Consider the following 16,522-nt stretch of genomic DNA (forward strand, 5'->3'; position numbering starts at 1 on the left):
GCTCCGTCCGCCTCCGTCGACCATCTCAAACGCGCCGGCCCCCCTTTCAGCAGTGAGGTAATGGGAGCTGCTACCTGGCCAAACCCCCGGATAAATCTCCGGTAGTAGTTGGCAAAGCCCAAGAACCGCTGCACTTCCTTCACCGTGGTTGGAGTCGGCCAATTACGCACGGCCTTAACGCGGTCACACTCCATCACCACCCCCGTGGTGGAAATGCGATAACCCAGAAAGGAGACGGCTCGTTTGAAAAACTCACACTTCTCAGCCTTAACGTATAGGTCATGCTCCAGCAGTCTACCAAGCACCTTGCGCACCAGGGACACATGCGCGGAGCGGGTGGCGGAATATATCAGAATGTCATCGATATAAACAATCACACCCTGCCCGTGCAGGTCCCTGAGAATCTCGTCAACAAAGGATTGAAAGACGGCTGGAGCATTTTTCAACCCATACGGCATGACGAGGTACTCATAATGGCCTGATGTGGTACTAAAGGCGGTTTTCCACTCATCTCCCTTCTTGATACGCACCAGGTTATACGCGCTCCTGAGATCCAATTTTGTGAAGAGCTGTGCTCCGTGAAATGATTCCACCGCCGTAGCGATAAGAGGTAGTGGGTAACTAAACCCCACCGTGATCGCGTTTAGACCTCTATAATCAATGCACGGACGCAGACCTCCCTCCTTTTTCTTCACAAAAAAGAAACTCGAGGAAGCGGGTGAGATGGAGGGCCGAATGTACCCCTGTCCCAAGGATTCCGTGACGTATGTCTCCATAGCCGCCGTCTCCTCTTGTGACAAGGGGTACACGTGACTCCTGGGAAGCGCAGCGTTAACCTGGAGATCTATCGCACAATCCCCTTGTCGATGAGGTGGTAATTTAGTCGCTCTCTTTTTACAAAAAGCGATCGCCAAATCGGCGTATTCAGGGGGAATGCGCACGGTGGACACCTGGTCTGGACTCTCCACCGACGTGGCACCTATGGAAACTCCTAGACACCTCCCTGAACACTCCTCCGACCACCCCTGGAGAACCCCCTGTTTCCATGAAATGAGGGGATTGTGACCAGCCAGCCAGGGGACCCCCAGCACCACCGGAAACGCAGGTGAATCAATAAGAAAAAAGTTAATGCTTTCCTTATGATTCCCCAGCGTTACCATGTCCAGCGGCACCGTAGACTCCCTGACTAGCCCTGACCCTAATGGTCGGCTATCTAAGGAGTGCACGGGGAAGGGGGAATCTATCGGCACCCGTGGAATGCCCAGCTTAATGGCAAGTCCACGGTCCATAAAGTTCCCAGCTGCGCCTGAATCGACTAGCGCCCTATGCTGGGAAGAGGGGAAAAAAATAGAAAATGAAACAGGCAAAAACACATGACCAACAGGGGGTTCTGGGCGAGTCTGGTGCTGACTCACCTGAGGTGACCGAGAAGTGTTCTGCCTGCCTTCTCGACTCCCAGACTGGCTCCTCCAGCACCGGTCGGCCGTGTGTCCTCTCCGACCACAGCTGGTGCAGGAGGAGCCACCTCCTCCGGTGCCCCTTGACACGGCCCCCCCTACCTCCATAGGGGTAGGGGCGGGGGTGCACGGGGGTGGAACGGGCAGGACCCTCTCCGAACGCCCGCGGGCAGCCAGCAAATTGTCCAACCGTATGGACATATCAATGAGTTCGTCCAAGGATAGATTGGTGTCCCTACAGGCCAGCTCCCTGCGGACGTCCGCCCGGAGACTACACCGGTAGTGGTCTATGAGGGCCCTGTCATTCCACCCCGCTCCAGCAGCCAAGGTCCTAAACTCCAGCGCGAAGTCTTAAGCGCTCCTCGTCTCCTGCCTGAGGTGGAACAGCCGTTCACCCGCCGCTCTACCTTCGGGGGGGGTGGTCGAAAACAGCCCGAAAGCGGCGGGTGAACTCTGGGTAGTGGTCCCTCGCCGAGTCCGGAGCGTTCCAGACCACTTTAGCCCACTCCAGAGCTTGGCCCGTCAGGCAGGAAACGAGGGCACTCACGCTCTCCTCTCCTGTAGGAGCAGGTCTGACGGTGGCCAGGTACAACTCTAACTGGAGAAGAAACCCCTTGCACCCAGCCGCCGTCCCATCGTACTCCCTCGGGAGTGCCAGGCGAAGCGCGCCAGAGCCAGACGTCGTAGGAGGAGGAGATGGTTGTATCGGGGGGGGGTGTAGGTGGAGAGAGGATACCACTCCTCTCCCATCGGTCCATCCTCTCCATCACCTGGTCCATGGCGGATCCGATGCGATGCAGGACCGATGTATTATGAAGGACACGTTCCTCCATCGAGGGTAGTGGAGTGCCCGCTGCTCCCGCTGATTCCATGCTCTTTGTGGTGCGGGATTCTGTAACGGCTTGTCTGTGGTGTGGCGGAAAGAAGCGCAGGAAGCAGCGAACACTGTGTGGTAATTTTAATAAACCACATGTACAAAATAAAAGGTCTCCCAACAACAGGGAAAATACAATCGACAAGCACAGTTGAACAAAACGCAGTCGACACACAGAAGGACAATCCCGCACAATAGGGAGCGGGCCAGCTGAACTAAATAGCCCTCTTAATTGACTAACTCAGGGCAGGTGAGAAAACATAAAAAAAGGGAAAAACAAAAAGGGAATCGGTGGTAGCTAATAGGCCGGTGACGACGACCGCCGAGCGCCACCCGAGCAGGAGGGGGCGCCACCGTCGGTAGGAATCGTGACACATCATTTTCTTTCCTCATGATGCCATCTATTTTGTGAAGTTCACCAGTCCCTCCTGCAGCAAAGCACCCCCACAACATGATGCTGCCACCACCATGCTTCATGGTTGGAATGGTGTTCTTCGGCTTGCAAGCTTCCCCCTTTTTCCTCCAAACATAATGATGGTCATTATGGCCAAACAGTTGTATTTTTGTTTCATCAGACCAGAGGACATATCTCCAAAAAGTCTGATCTTTGTCCACATGTGTAGTTGCAAACCGTAGTCTGGCTTTTTTATGGCGGTTTTGGAGCAGTGGCTTCTTCCTTGCTGAGCGGCCTTTCAGGCTATGTCGATATAGGACTCATTTTACTGTGGATATAGGTACTTTTGTACCCGTTTCCTCCAGCATCTTCACAAGGTCCTTTGCTGTTGTTCTGGGATTTATTTGCAGTTTTCGCACCAAAGTATGTTCATCTCTAGGAGACAGAATGCGTCTCCTTCCTGAGCGGTATGGCAGCTGCGTGGTCCCAGATGAACGTGGTACCTTCAGGCGTTTGGAAATTGCTCCCAAGGATGAACCAGACTTGTGGAGGTCTACAATTTTTTTCCTGAGGTCTTGGTTGATTTCTTTTGATTTTCCCATGATGTCAAGCAAAGAGGAACTAAGTTTGAAGCTAGGCCTTGAAATAGATCCACAGGTAAACCTCTTGACTAAAATTATGTAAATTAGCCTATCAGAAGCTTCTAAAGCCATGACATAATTTTCTGGACTTTTCCAAGCTGTTTAAAGGCTCAGTCAACTTAGTGTGTATAAACTTCTGACCCACTGGAATTGTGATATAGTGAATTATAAGTGAAATAATCTGTCTGTAAACAATTGTTGGAAAAATTACTTGTGTTATGCACAAAGTAGATGTCCTAACCGACTTGCCCAAACTATATTTTGTTAACAAGAAATTTGTGGAGTGGTTCAACCCAACCTAAGTGTATGTAAACTTCCGACTTCAACTGTATATTATTTATAAATACATAAAAACTAGGACAATTTATGGAATAATAAATCCCCAAATACAAGGAACTGGAACACAAAAGTAACCAAAGCCCGAAATTAGTCAGAAATAAACTAGGGAGGAGTTTTTAAATGCATTGGGGTCATTACGGGCCTATATGTTGGCATGCTTTCTCTATATATGCAGCTTAATAGGCTATATTCGGTTATTATGATAGGTGTTTAAAAAACAGGTGTATAAAATCGAGCACACCGCCATGCAATCTCCATAGACAAACATTGGCAGTATAATGGCCTCACTGAAGAGTTCAGTGACTTTTAACGTGGCACCGTCATAGGATGCCACCTTTTCAATAAGTCAGTTTGTCAAATTTCTGACCTGCTAGAGCTGCCCCGGTCAACTGTAAATGCTGTTATTGTGAAGTGGAAACATCTAGGAGCAAACGGCTTAGAAGTGATAGGCCACACGAGTGCACAGAACGGGACCGCTGACTGCTGAAGAGCGTAGCGCGTAAAAAAAATATCTGTCCTTGGTTGCAAGACTAACTACCGAGTTCCAATCTGCCTTTGGAAGCAACGTCAGCGCAACAACTGTTCGTCGGGAGCTTCATGAAATGGGTTTCCATGGCCAAGCATCCGCACACAAGCCTAAGATCATCATGCGCAATGCCAAGCGTCGGCTGAAGTGGTGTAAAACTCGCCGCCATAATACTCTTAGCGAAGGTGTAAATCTTTAATTGACAATACGTAGGAACTATGCGAATAGAAAGGTTCAGAACTTATGTGAAAGAGCACAGCACAGTGGGAAAATATATGACAGCTACAAATCTAAACTGGATGGTATTCAGAGATAGATGAGGGTAGCTGAAGGCTGGGACTAAAACAATCAATACATAACTATTGGAAATATATACTGTCCGTGAATTTGATGTAGTATGTATAAGCTGGAAGTGGAAGCTTATGCATTGCTATCCATTAGTTTACTCCAATAAGGGGAGAGGTGGTAGGGTTAGGGGAAAATAATAAAGAAGGGAAAAAACATATAAAAATAATTATATATATTATGCAGATAATTTCATTGATAGAAGACACAATCTATCCGCAATATTAAAGCTGGTCTATCTAAAAACTATATATACAAATAAAAGTCTAATTGAAACATTCAGTGAAAGTTTTAAGTTATTCAAAAACTTCAAAAATAACCTTTACATTTCATTCAAAACATTCACAACATTTAGCTAATGTTTCCAGAAAGTTACATAATTATTTTCAGATAGCCTATAATTTCCTTTCTCATAACGATAATAAAATCTCCCAGGAAAACTTTCAGGGAACAGTAGTTAAACATTTTCAGAACCTCCCTGCTACCTAAGGCTACATTTTTTGACTGATGTTCTCAGAACGTTTAAAAAACATTCCGTTTTACCAGTCAGGAAACGCATGGCTTCCTTCGTCCCCAGAACTAATGGGAAACCAAACACGTACGTTCTCACAACTTCCAAGGAACCAAATGTGCTCGCTGGGATTACACTCCATAGGCTGTATAGTGATGCACCTGTAAACTCACTGCACAGAAACAAGTGCTGGTTCCTTTAACATTGGATGTACTGTAGTAAGGCACCAAAAGCTACTGTGAGGGGGACTTCACTTTACAGCGGCGTCTTTCTCCAGCATCGTTCCGGCTGGCACTTGATGTCCATTCGATTCTTAAAAACGAAATTTAAGATTGCTTATTCGGTAAATGCTTGATCTAGATTTCGAGAGATTGAATTAACCGTTGACATTTGGATGCATTGCGTTCCGTACCCTCCCTGAAGCTCAAGCTGTGGCAAAGCATTTTCAACTACGGTCGGTCGGCCGCAGGAGCAAAGCGAAGGATGCAGAGCCCTATTTTTTTCTTGAGAATAAACTGAATAAGATAGGCTGAAATAAATTCAAGCTACTTGTCAATTTCAAGGCAAGAAAGTACTCTAAGGAAACGACAATTGTTCACGTTTGGAGGAATATACCACTCATTTTCTTAAAAGAAAAGTAGAGGATAATTTCCAACTATTTTGGATGCGGATATAAGAGAACGAATCAATGCCCCATATAACTGTTACCGCAAGGATATACGGAAAGAGGACCGATTTTTAAATGGTTATTGAGTGAGTAGCATGGTCGATACGCGCATATAGCAGGTTATTTCTCCCTATACCAGCGTGCAAGAGGCTACCCCATATTAAGGGCTACCCAAGAAAGCGCATTGCTATAGAAAACTGGGGATTGCATTGCACAAACTGCTGCCGTTTTTTCCTTACCGCTAAAAAGCCAACCGAGTCTACACCTGTTCCATAAGGAGAGAAAAACCAAAAGAGATATAAGGAGAAGCACTGCTAAAACAGCAAAAACGTCGATTGATGTTGAAGAGCCAGGTAAGAAAGTGTACAAGTCTACAATGACTGCTTGTGTACTGCTCCTCTGAGATAATCATTTTGAGGAATGGTAGGCTATTGACTTTCATTATGTATTGTTTACGGTTAATAGGGTTCATTGAGAATATAAAACCACATCGTGTAATGTCCAATAGCCTATGCAAGATGCCTTATCGGTCCCTCAAATGTGCCATGGGGTCTGCGTTGCGTCAATTGAATAACCTGATTATTTGCCCCCCCCCTTCATTCATTCCCTATGTATTTTTTTCTATCTCAATTATGGTGAATTAAGTTTATCAAGTGTTTTCCTATAGGAATTGCCTCACACACCTATCCTCTCTGAAAAGTAAATTGTTGCATTTGTGCTTTTGTAATGTAACCTACATGGGGTTTTAAACTGAGTTAGGCTAAGCCAATTTGATGTTTGGGGCATGAAGGCATATCATATATCTACTATAGAGTTCAAAAAAATATATTTCTAAGGAAAATTCCAGCCACAAAATTGGTTGGAAGACAAACTGTCTATCTTTGGGATACAAGTGTCATTCAGGGCAGATTTCCATAGACAGGGCCGCCCTAGCCTTTCGGGGGCCCTAATTGAGATTTGGTTGGGGGCCCCACCTTGCTGGCAAACATTTTTTTCATTTAAAAAATGTTTTAAAATTAATTTCCTGCAATTCTACACCTTTTGCCATGGGGCGTAGAGAAAATGTTGCAGTTGTATTATAGCTAACTTCATGCATTTTACTCATTTTGCCATAGGTTAGAGAGAAATATTAGCAATTTTTCAGCAAATGTTCTGCAATTTACACATTTTACCATGGGGTGGAGAGACATTTTTGCAGTTTAAAAGCTAATCTCCTGCAATTCTGCATATTCTGCCATGACTGGTGCCATGTTAATATGATATCTGAGTGAGAGTGACTAACAAAACCAGTGGGGGCCCCCTGGAGGTCAGGGCCCGGTCAGTCATTTGCAGATGAGGTTTAGATAGCTAATTTACCAATCTAAAAATGTTTGGTGACATGGGCTAATTGAGTGACTGTCAGTGACCCCCCCCCTTTCCAAAAAAAAGTAGAACCTGACCACAGGAAGCCTCACATGTGACAGCCTCTATGCTCACAAGGTTCTGATGAATGTCAACTCCTTCTGAGTTAGAATAAGATATTAATTAGCTAGAGTAATTGGTTGATTTGATTGGCATTCACTGATTCATTCATTGATTAGTTTATATTGTTGTGTTTTGCAGTTGCTGAGAGCCTCATACGGTATATGACATTCCCTTGCTACATCTATTCCATCCGCTTATCTGATGATTGAAGGTTTAGAATAAGGGAGACAAATATGTTGCAGGATATTGTCAATCAAATTAATCTGTTTGAATTGCTTGATTTACCTCCGACAGGTGTGAGAGAGAGAGAGAGAGAGAGAGAGAGAGAGAGAGAGAGAGAGAGAGAGAGAGAGAGAGAGAGAGAGAGAGAGAGAGAGAGAGAGAGAGAGAGAGAGAGAGAGAGAGAGAGAGAGAGAGAGAGAGAGAGAGAGAGAGAGAGAGAGAGAGAGAGAGAGAGAGAGAGAGAGAGAGAGAGAGAGAGAGAGAGAGAGAGAGAGAGAGAGAGAGAGAGAGAGAGAATGCATGCATGCATGCATGCATGCTCAGGGGTGTTAGTTGGTGGTTTAGTAGGCTATTTGGCACCCCCTTCTGGACTACATTTGTGCACCTTTGTGTACATACTCCTAATCCATTTCCAAAACCTTTTTTTGCATTGGGATTTGGGGCTTACCTAAAGCCATTCAAGAGTTCCTACTCTCCCTCAAAGAGAAACAATAATTTTCCTAACCATAACCACAATCCCGGATTTAGCCTTGACTCACCAGCCACCATTTGGAAAACCCTGCTCTACATTTCATCAAACTAATTGAGGAGCAACTAGAGTCTACCAATTAGACATATTAGGGCTTTGGTGTCTTACTACACTATTTCATGGCTGAAGTCCTGCCTTCAGCCAGGGAAGAAAAGACACATCTCTGAGTTCTGAAAACATGGGCTTTTCTTAGCGTTAAATTGAGATGGATAATCTACAACTGCCAGGATGTGTGTGTGTGTGTGTGTTCATACGTGTGTGTGTCTGCGTGCGCTGTACTGGACGTGAGGCCCACACGGGGTGCCCATGACCTTCCTCCCCAGTTATCCGGGATGATTGTGTTGAAGGTTAATTATCATCACCCACTCTCCCCTGAACAGTTAGGGACAGAGTGACAGTCACTAGTCCTTAACAAAGTCCCATTTCCTCTAAGTGGGCAGGGCCCAGCTCTATCGTGCTCAACATCTGTCTGAGTTCATTTAGCCAGCCATCCGCATTCCCCTCTCTCTGGCAGGCTGCTGAAAACACACACACACACACACACACACACACACACACACACACACGCAGGCAGGTACATACACATGCAGGTATGCACCGCATGCAAACACACACACACACACACACACACACACACACACACACACACACACACACACACACACTGCATGCATCCTGTATGCATTAAATACGGGCCTTTTTATCCAGAGATGATATATCTATTTGAATAGCCGACACCTCCCATAGGTCACATTTATCATATTCATTCTGCCTGGTTTGTTTGCTGTTGAATTTCAGGTGGAGTAATTTGCTCAAGGGTACACTAACACTGTCCCTCGTGTTTGACACGGCATCTTAATGGCCCCAGGTCCAACTCTCTGACCACCATTTGTGCACTAGCGGAGACTCTCCAAGGTTGAATGGGGCATCCTTGGAGTATCTGCATAAGCTTTCATTACCAAAGTGCTGCACACAGGAAATAGTTTTCGGGAAATATTCCCCAATAATTCCTCAGAGCATAACGATGTTAAGGTAAACAGCTACAGCCCCAAAATCCAAATGAAGTTTTCAGCTCTTCCTCTGCTGAATGACTGCCCGAGCAAACACCTGTGTGTTGTTGCAATTTGCACCGGCTGACAGAAAAGTGAAGTAAGATGCATGATCTCATTGAATGCTTGATCAATTGATGGATTGGACACCGAGGTACAACTCCCTAGTGTAGTGAAGGTTAACAGGCCTGCTGCATCCATTGTTCACCATCTGATGGAAGGTGATCTCTACAGAATTGAGACAAGGACAATCATTCACAACATTTAACTTCAAGGGCCACTTTCAAGGCATTTGACAATCCGAAGATTACCCAGGGGACAAATTCTGCTTGAGAAGCTTATGAGTCAGCTGATGGAAATGTGCTTTAAAACTTTGTCAGTCAGGTCAACTCTGTGAACCTGTGGCGAGTGTAGAGCCAAGAGTTTTTCCAGACCACATGACCTGACCAGTGAAAAACTTGGGACCCTATAGTTTACCTGGTCAGGTCACGTTGTCAGGAAAAACTCTGGGCCCTTTATACATTTGATATAAATGTTATTAGGGAGGACATAAAAGGGAGTTTGAGTTTGTAGCAAATAGATCTTTCTACTGCTGCATAATTACTTTTTGTTTCCAAAGCTCATTCCAATATTAGCAATTGGGACTGGCCGCTTCAGGCTTTGAAGAGATTTGAAATATTAATTAATTAACTTGCAATGATCTGAAAGCTGTGAGTGTGCTCTATGGATTCAGCCAGGATGACTGGCTTTCTAAGATGGTCCATAAAAGTCCATGTCGACCACTGACGACTGTGATAGATAGGAGCAGGATAGAGACTACCGGCTGGGTCACTTGGGTCTCAGTCACACCTGTGGAACAATCAACTTAAACATGTTATATAGCCTAATTATAACATATCTACATATGCTATGTTATAGTGACAGATACGTCACCATGGCTGGATCTCATCTTGCTGTTTCTGTGTTTCATATTTGCGACAGCCTTACGCACACAGGTATGTGATCAATGAAATCAACGTCTGAAAGCGTTCACATGTGGGATCTGCCATGTTAAGATGCGAGACATATTGATTCTGTGTCCTGTAGCATTGAACTGGATAGCCAGTAGGCTCCTCACCAAGACTTACTGAGCAGTGCATCACATTTCAAAGGCTTCCGATGCAAATTGGCTCTGATGTGGGCTCTCCTGAGTCTTGGGCTTTCGCACGAGGCATGTGGATGCTTAATTTCCCTATAGTACATTGACATAGACAAATGATCTGCGTTTGCCATAACCTCAACTTCAATACTATTCAGCAATGTGTTTTCATTTCCTCTGCAATCGATAACATATTCAAGTTGCAAACTATTAAGGAATCATATTCTGCGGCACACTAATAATCTGTAATTAACTTTTTATTTCAGAGGTGTTCAATTAATATGGATTTCGTTTTTGACTGTGAAATACTGTAGTCGATTATGGCAGTGGTACATAATACATAATAATACATCATACATGCTTTGCATGGACAGGAGTTTTCCCTGACCATGTGAACTGAACATCTCTTGGCCCATGTTATAGCCTTTAACTAACTAGGGATGATAGTTTTTTCTTCATGCTCAAGAAAAACTCCTGGTCCTGTGTAACCGGTGTGAAATGGCTAGCTAGTTAACGGGGTGCGCGCTAATAGCGTTTCAATCGGTGACGTCACTCGCTCTGAGACCTAGAAGTAGTTATTCTCCTTGCTCATCAATGGCCACAGCTTTTGTGGAGCGATGGGTAACGATGCTTCGAGGGTGGCTGTTGTCGATGTGTGCAGAGGGTCCCTGGTTCGAGCCCAGGTAGGGGCGAGGAGAGGGATGGAAGCTATATACTGTTACACCTAGTATGTCCAAGGCAGGTGTCTATGATTGTTTTCCTTGTGGCAGTAGGTTTCTTTGTGAATATTTTAACGAAAATAGATTTGCAGGTTTTTTTCTATGGGTGTGGTTGGGCCGTCTGTATGGCTGAAGTTTAAAGTATTTTAGAGACCACCACCTTGGTGGTGTCGAGACATTTTTTGAATTTTCCTGCAATTCTACAAAACCATGTAAAATAAATACAGTTAAATTCATTGTTTTGGCATTTAAAATTCATCCTGACTGTCTAGATTTTATTTAGGTGATTGTTAGTTCTCAAATATTATATTATAAACACAAATATATGTTCATTATATTTTCTACCAGCTTATAGCTGGTTTTAGTTGTTTAAGTTAACACTGAAAGCATTTTAACATCCCGAAAAGTATTATTATATATATATATATATTTTTAAATGCATCTATGATTTTTTTTTACACTGTTTGGACTTAGTTGGCATGAAAAAACGCTTAGGATTTCAATGACAGAAAGATCCCTGATTTGTAACTTGTTGTCATGAACTAATGGAGCTGTTTAAACATCGACCATCCACTCAAAAGAGTCCGTTTTACATTTGAAAATAATGCATGAATAGAGATCTATATATGGCTCTGATTTGACTATAAATTCATAGTTTCTTTTCTGGGCACAATACAGCAAGCCCTTACCTTGCACCTTATATTGGGGATACACTGTATGTTAGTTTGCCCTATAGATAGAAGGATGAAAGAGGAAAGACGGAGCCCTGCATGGGAATACATTTTAAGCCCGAGCCCTACCCATGCCTGCAACTTTCAGTCCCTACACTACCCAGGCCCGAATGCTTCTGCCAAATGTGAGGACCGGCCCTGCCCGAAACTCTAAATCAGAAAGAACTTCCTCCGTTAGTAAATCCATTAACTGCTCCTGTATGTCTGTCACTCGATCGCTCCGCTTGGGCTGCTCTGCCTGCTCTGCCAGATATATTAGAGAAAGTAGGAGATAGGAATCCCATTGGGCAATGAATGCTGGAAGGTAAAACACCCCACCCAGCAGACTGTTGACCAATCACGTTCACGTTGTCATGCCGCGTCACGCGGTTGCTAAGCTAATCATCATGCGATCCCTTCTCAAAGTCAGGGTGTGAGTCGAGAAACGTGTCTATTTTCCTCAAAAGAACACCACATGACCAAAAGTATGTGGACACCTGCTCGTCAAACGTCTCATCCCAAAATCATGCGCATTAATATGGAGTTGGCCCCCCTTTTGCTGCTATAACAGCCTCCACTTTTCTGGGAAGGCTTTCTACTAAATGTTGGAATATTTCTGCGGGGACTTGCATCCATTCATCCACAAAGGCATTAGTGAATTCAGGCACTGACGTTGGGCAATTAGGCCTGGCTCACAGTCGGCGTTCCAATTCATCCCAAAGGTGTTCGATGGGGTTGAGGTCAGGGTTCTGTGCAGGGCCCTGATCTCAAACAGTACGGAGAGAGTCTACGGATGAGACCCCAAAAAGTACAGTCGAGTGCTCAAAACAAACCCCCGACTCAGACGTTGCAAGAGGCTTTTGCCCGCGGCACACCATATGGCAAAGAATCACGAAGATGGAAGGTGATAACAGCTGCCGTTACAACTTACCTCTGCAAAGACATGGCCCCAGTTTACACGGTCGAGAAACGGGGGTTTCGTGAGTTGGTGCTAACACTCGACCCAAGGTACCAAATGCAAATTGATGTGTGACACGTATTAATGCCAAAATAACATGCAAAACAGGCAAGCCCCCGCCCCCAAAAAATATTTATATTTATTTTCTTTGCAACTATAGTTGAAGTGTTTTTTATTTACCATTTTAGATTTTATACATTCATATTTTATATTTTGTTTCATGCTTAATTGTTGCACGAGTTCTAAATAAAATAAAGAATCAAATATGAGTAATGACCTTTTTATTTGTTGAGTATAATTCAAAATCTAAAAGGAATTAGGCCTTTTCATTTTATATAAACTATTTATAAATTGAATTTAAAGAAAATGTGGTGTATCTTGATATGTATCGTTATTGGGATATGAAATGACCTATATCGGGATATGAGATTTGGCCATATCGCCCAGCCCTAGTTGGAAGCACAGAATCATCTAGAATGTCATTGTACGTCTTTAGTGTTAAGATTTCCCTTCACTGGAACTAAGGGGCCTAGGCCGAACCATGAAACACAGCCCTAGACCATTATTCCTCCTCTACCAAACTGTACAGTTGGCACTATGCATTGGGACAGGTAGCGTTCTCCTGGCATCTTCCAATGCCAGATTTGTCCGTTGGACTGCCAGATGGTGAAGTGTGATTCATCACTCCAGAGAACGCGTTTCCACTGCTCCAGAGTTCAATGGCGGCGAGGTTTACACCACTCCAGCCGAAGCTTGGCATTGCACATGGTGATCTTAGGATTTTGTGTGGCTGTTCGGCCATGGAAACCCATTTCATGAAGCTCCCAACAAACAGTTATTGTGCTGACGTTGCTTCAAGAGGCAGCTTGGAACTCGTTAGTGAGTGTTGCAACTGAGGCAGAGGATTTTTATGCGCTACGCGCTTCAGCACTGGGCGGTCCCGTTCTGTGTGGCCTACCACTTCGCAGCTGAGCCGTTGTAGCTACTAGATGTTTCCACTTCACAATAACAGCACTTACAGTTGACCGGGGCAGCTCTAGCAGGTCAGAAATTTGACAAACTGACTTGTTGGAAAGGTGACATCCTATGACGGTGCCACGTTGAAAGCCACTGAGCTCTTCAGTAAGGTCATTCTACTGCTAATGTTTGTCTATGGAGATTGCATGGCGGTGTGCTCGATTTTATACACTTGTCAGCAACGGGTGTGGTTGAAAAAGTAGTTTACGTAATGTCATGATTCCAAAGCTATACAATATTACAGATAGCAAGTTAATTATCTCACATCTTGGAAAATATTTGTTATGTTGTACTTCTTGTTGACGAAATTCATGCTAATGTTGGGTTTTTAAGCTAGCACCCAATTGACAACCATTCACTCCTTGAAGGAGAGCTCTCCTTGTCCCAGAATTGCCCAGAATGCACTGCGCTGCCCATTGGCATAGCATGGACAACGTACACAATGTGTACGGTGTTAATACGATTCCAGTGGAGTTTCCCATCTCCTCAAAAGTATCTCCGGCTCTGCTCAATAAATGAAGAGACATGATAGAGCAGTTAGCTCTTAGCTACTTTTGGTCATTCTAAACTCTGACAAAACTCAAGTAACATTATAATTCAAAAATGATAATACAAATAATGATATTTAATGAGGTTTAATGACCTCTGACTCCATGTTATGATCTTAGTCAGATATGACTGTACTGTGCAGCAGAGCAGGAGCAAATGGCTTAGCTTCAAAATGTTACTGATCAATTTAGTGATACCCGAGCATTACCTGTACCCTAGTTATTGATGAAGAAACAGACCCTACCTGGTCCTAACCCGATGTACAACGTCGGGGCCCCGTCAGACTCGAGCCGGGTAGCAGAGCTCTAGAAAGACAGCAACCTTTTTAGAATGACCTGTACAGTCTTCTAGACAACTCTGAGGATCAGTTTAAGCAGCACTTGAATACAGCTTTTAGTGCCTTTGTTTACTTCTTGGGAGAACTAGAGAACTAGGCGACTGTATAAGAAATACACATCAATTGAACGGTTCTCCTTCTTTAAAACAGACCTTTCACTTTATATTCCGGCTGCCACTGCCAGGACTGTGTCTTTGATACTTGGAGCTGGTGGCTCAACGGTGTTACAGAGATACGGGCCTCCTGCAGAAACAAGTTAACACAGTTCTAGCTCTGTATGGTCACCCAGTGTGAAATTAGACATCCTGAATATTCATATCATATCAAGAAAATACAGGAAGCACCGCTGTCGACCCTACTCAGCACAATCAGGCACAGACAAAAGACGCGCGCGTGCGTGCGTGCGTGCGCGCACACACACACACACACACACACACACACACTATAAACTTGAATGTTCATATTTCTAAAGAACTACCCCAAAGCCCTGTGTCAATGTACAGTGAACTTCAAAGCCTAGGCTCTTTAATTGATCATGAAATGGAAAGTGAACATTGCCATCATTATCAGTTGTCGCATGCGGCATGCCAATGATTTATCTTGCTATAATTTGACTCCCAGCAAAGTTTCTCTACTGTACATCTTCACGTTACGATTTGGGCTGTGAATAGTGGATGGAGGAGCAATCTTGCTCATATATGATCGCATAATGCATACTATTCCATCAGGATACAGTGAAGAGTTGAACATTGATCATACCAATGGACGGCAAAACCTCCATCTGAGCTTCTGAATCGAAGTTTGTGATATTAGTTTATTCCTGCAATACTAATTTCTCCTGTTGGGCGGTCTTGCAATTGAACATTGAAAGGATTGATTACTGGTACACCACTATTAAATCTTGTTTTTCCTGAAATAGCCCAGAGTGCCTCTCACTCCCATCACTTTGATTTGTGAATCTGCATTTTTTCCCCCCAAACATCAATACGCTCTCTCCCTCTGAATCTTATCCAAATAGATTTTTTTTATAGTCCTCCAAGGAATTCAGGACTTGAATGTACCCCATTGTCAATGACTGACACAGAGACCCCATTGGTGTGACATAAGAAGTCTGCCTATGTGCGTGTTGTAGTTAGTACATTAGACATTTGGAAGGAATCTATATGGCACCAGTCTCACACACCGCCTGGGGATGAGGGTAGTTTACCCTGGCCAATCCATAGCAAACAAATTGGACACCCTTTCTCATGTAGCTTTTAACAATTAGTGTGATTTGTTTGGTGATGTTTCTTGTTTATTTGGATCCCCGTTAACTTTAGCAGAAGCAGCTGCTACTCTTCCCGGGGTAAAATACAACGATATACAAACAATACAACTCTAAAATAATCTAAACAACAGAACAACAAAAATAATGAGTGTGTTTGTGTGCGTCCACCTCAGCAGTATTTTAGTACTCGGAACCGGTCTCGAGACCACATATTGAGTCTCGTTCTTGTCTCTGTGTCGGATACATTTGTACTAGGTCTTGACTTGGTCTCCGACAGTGAGGACTCACTCCAGCGGAGTAAAAAAACTCTGAATTATCAGCTTACACTCCTTTCTTGAAACATTAATACAGTCATTTAACAGTGTTTATATCTATTATAGACATGTTTGCGTAGTGGCGAACCTATAGGCCTTTATTCTGTGACAGGTTTGTGATTCTGAAAGGACATACTAGTAGTGTAGTGGAGGTATACGACGGATCAATTATCATGTAGTACAATAGAGAAATCCCCCAAAATATTGCTATCAGGTTGTAAATCACAGCTGGTCTGGTACAAACGGACGAATGTAACTAAGACTGGGAATGTCAATACAAACTAGCAAGGTCAATGATCACAAGTCAGTCATAACGTGGCTAATAGGCTAGTGTATCTATTTATGTAGCAAGCAAATTCACTTTGGGTATCTACTCCACTCTCAGAGCACTCTGAGCGTGCCTGAGAGCAGAACAACTGATGAATTTACCGACTCGCAACACCTGCTGAATATGACCTGTGTCAGCAAACGTAGACCGAAAAAAGTAATACTTAG

At 44.0% G+C, this 16,522-nt stretch overlaps 1 protein-coding gene across 1 annotated transcript in view; it reads left to right on the forward strand.

Annotated features, from left to right (window-relative positions):
• The first annotated feature begins 5,356 nt into the window (after nt 1-5,356).
• The window catches only part of LOC115162938 (glutamate receptor ionotropic, kainate 4-like), a 462,700-nt gene continuing 451,534 nt past the window's right edge, over nt 5,357-16,522 (forward strand). Inside the window, exon 1 of the mRNA XM_029714471.1 lies at nt 5,357-6,107. The gene's annotated coding sequence lies outside the window, so the exon portion shown is untranslated. The remainder of the gene's footprint in view (nt 6,108-16,522) is intronic.

The sequence above is a fragment of the Salmo trutta genome, chromosome 26 (assembly GCF_901001165.1).
Source record: "Salmo trutta chromosome 26, fSalTru1.1, whole genome shotgun sequence".
Classification (NCBI taxonomy): Eukaryota; Metazoa; Chordata; class Actinopteri; order Salmoniformes; family Salmonidae; genus Salmo; species Salmo trutta.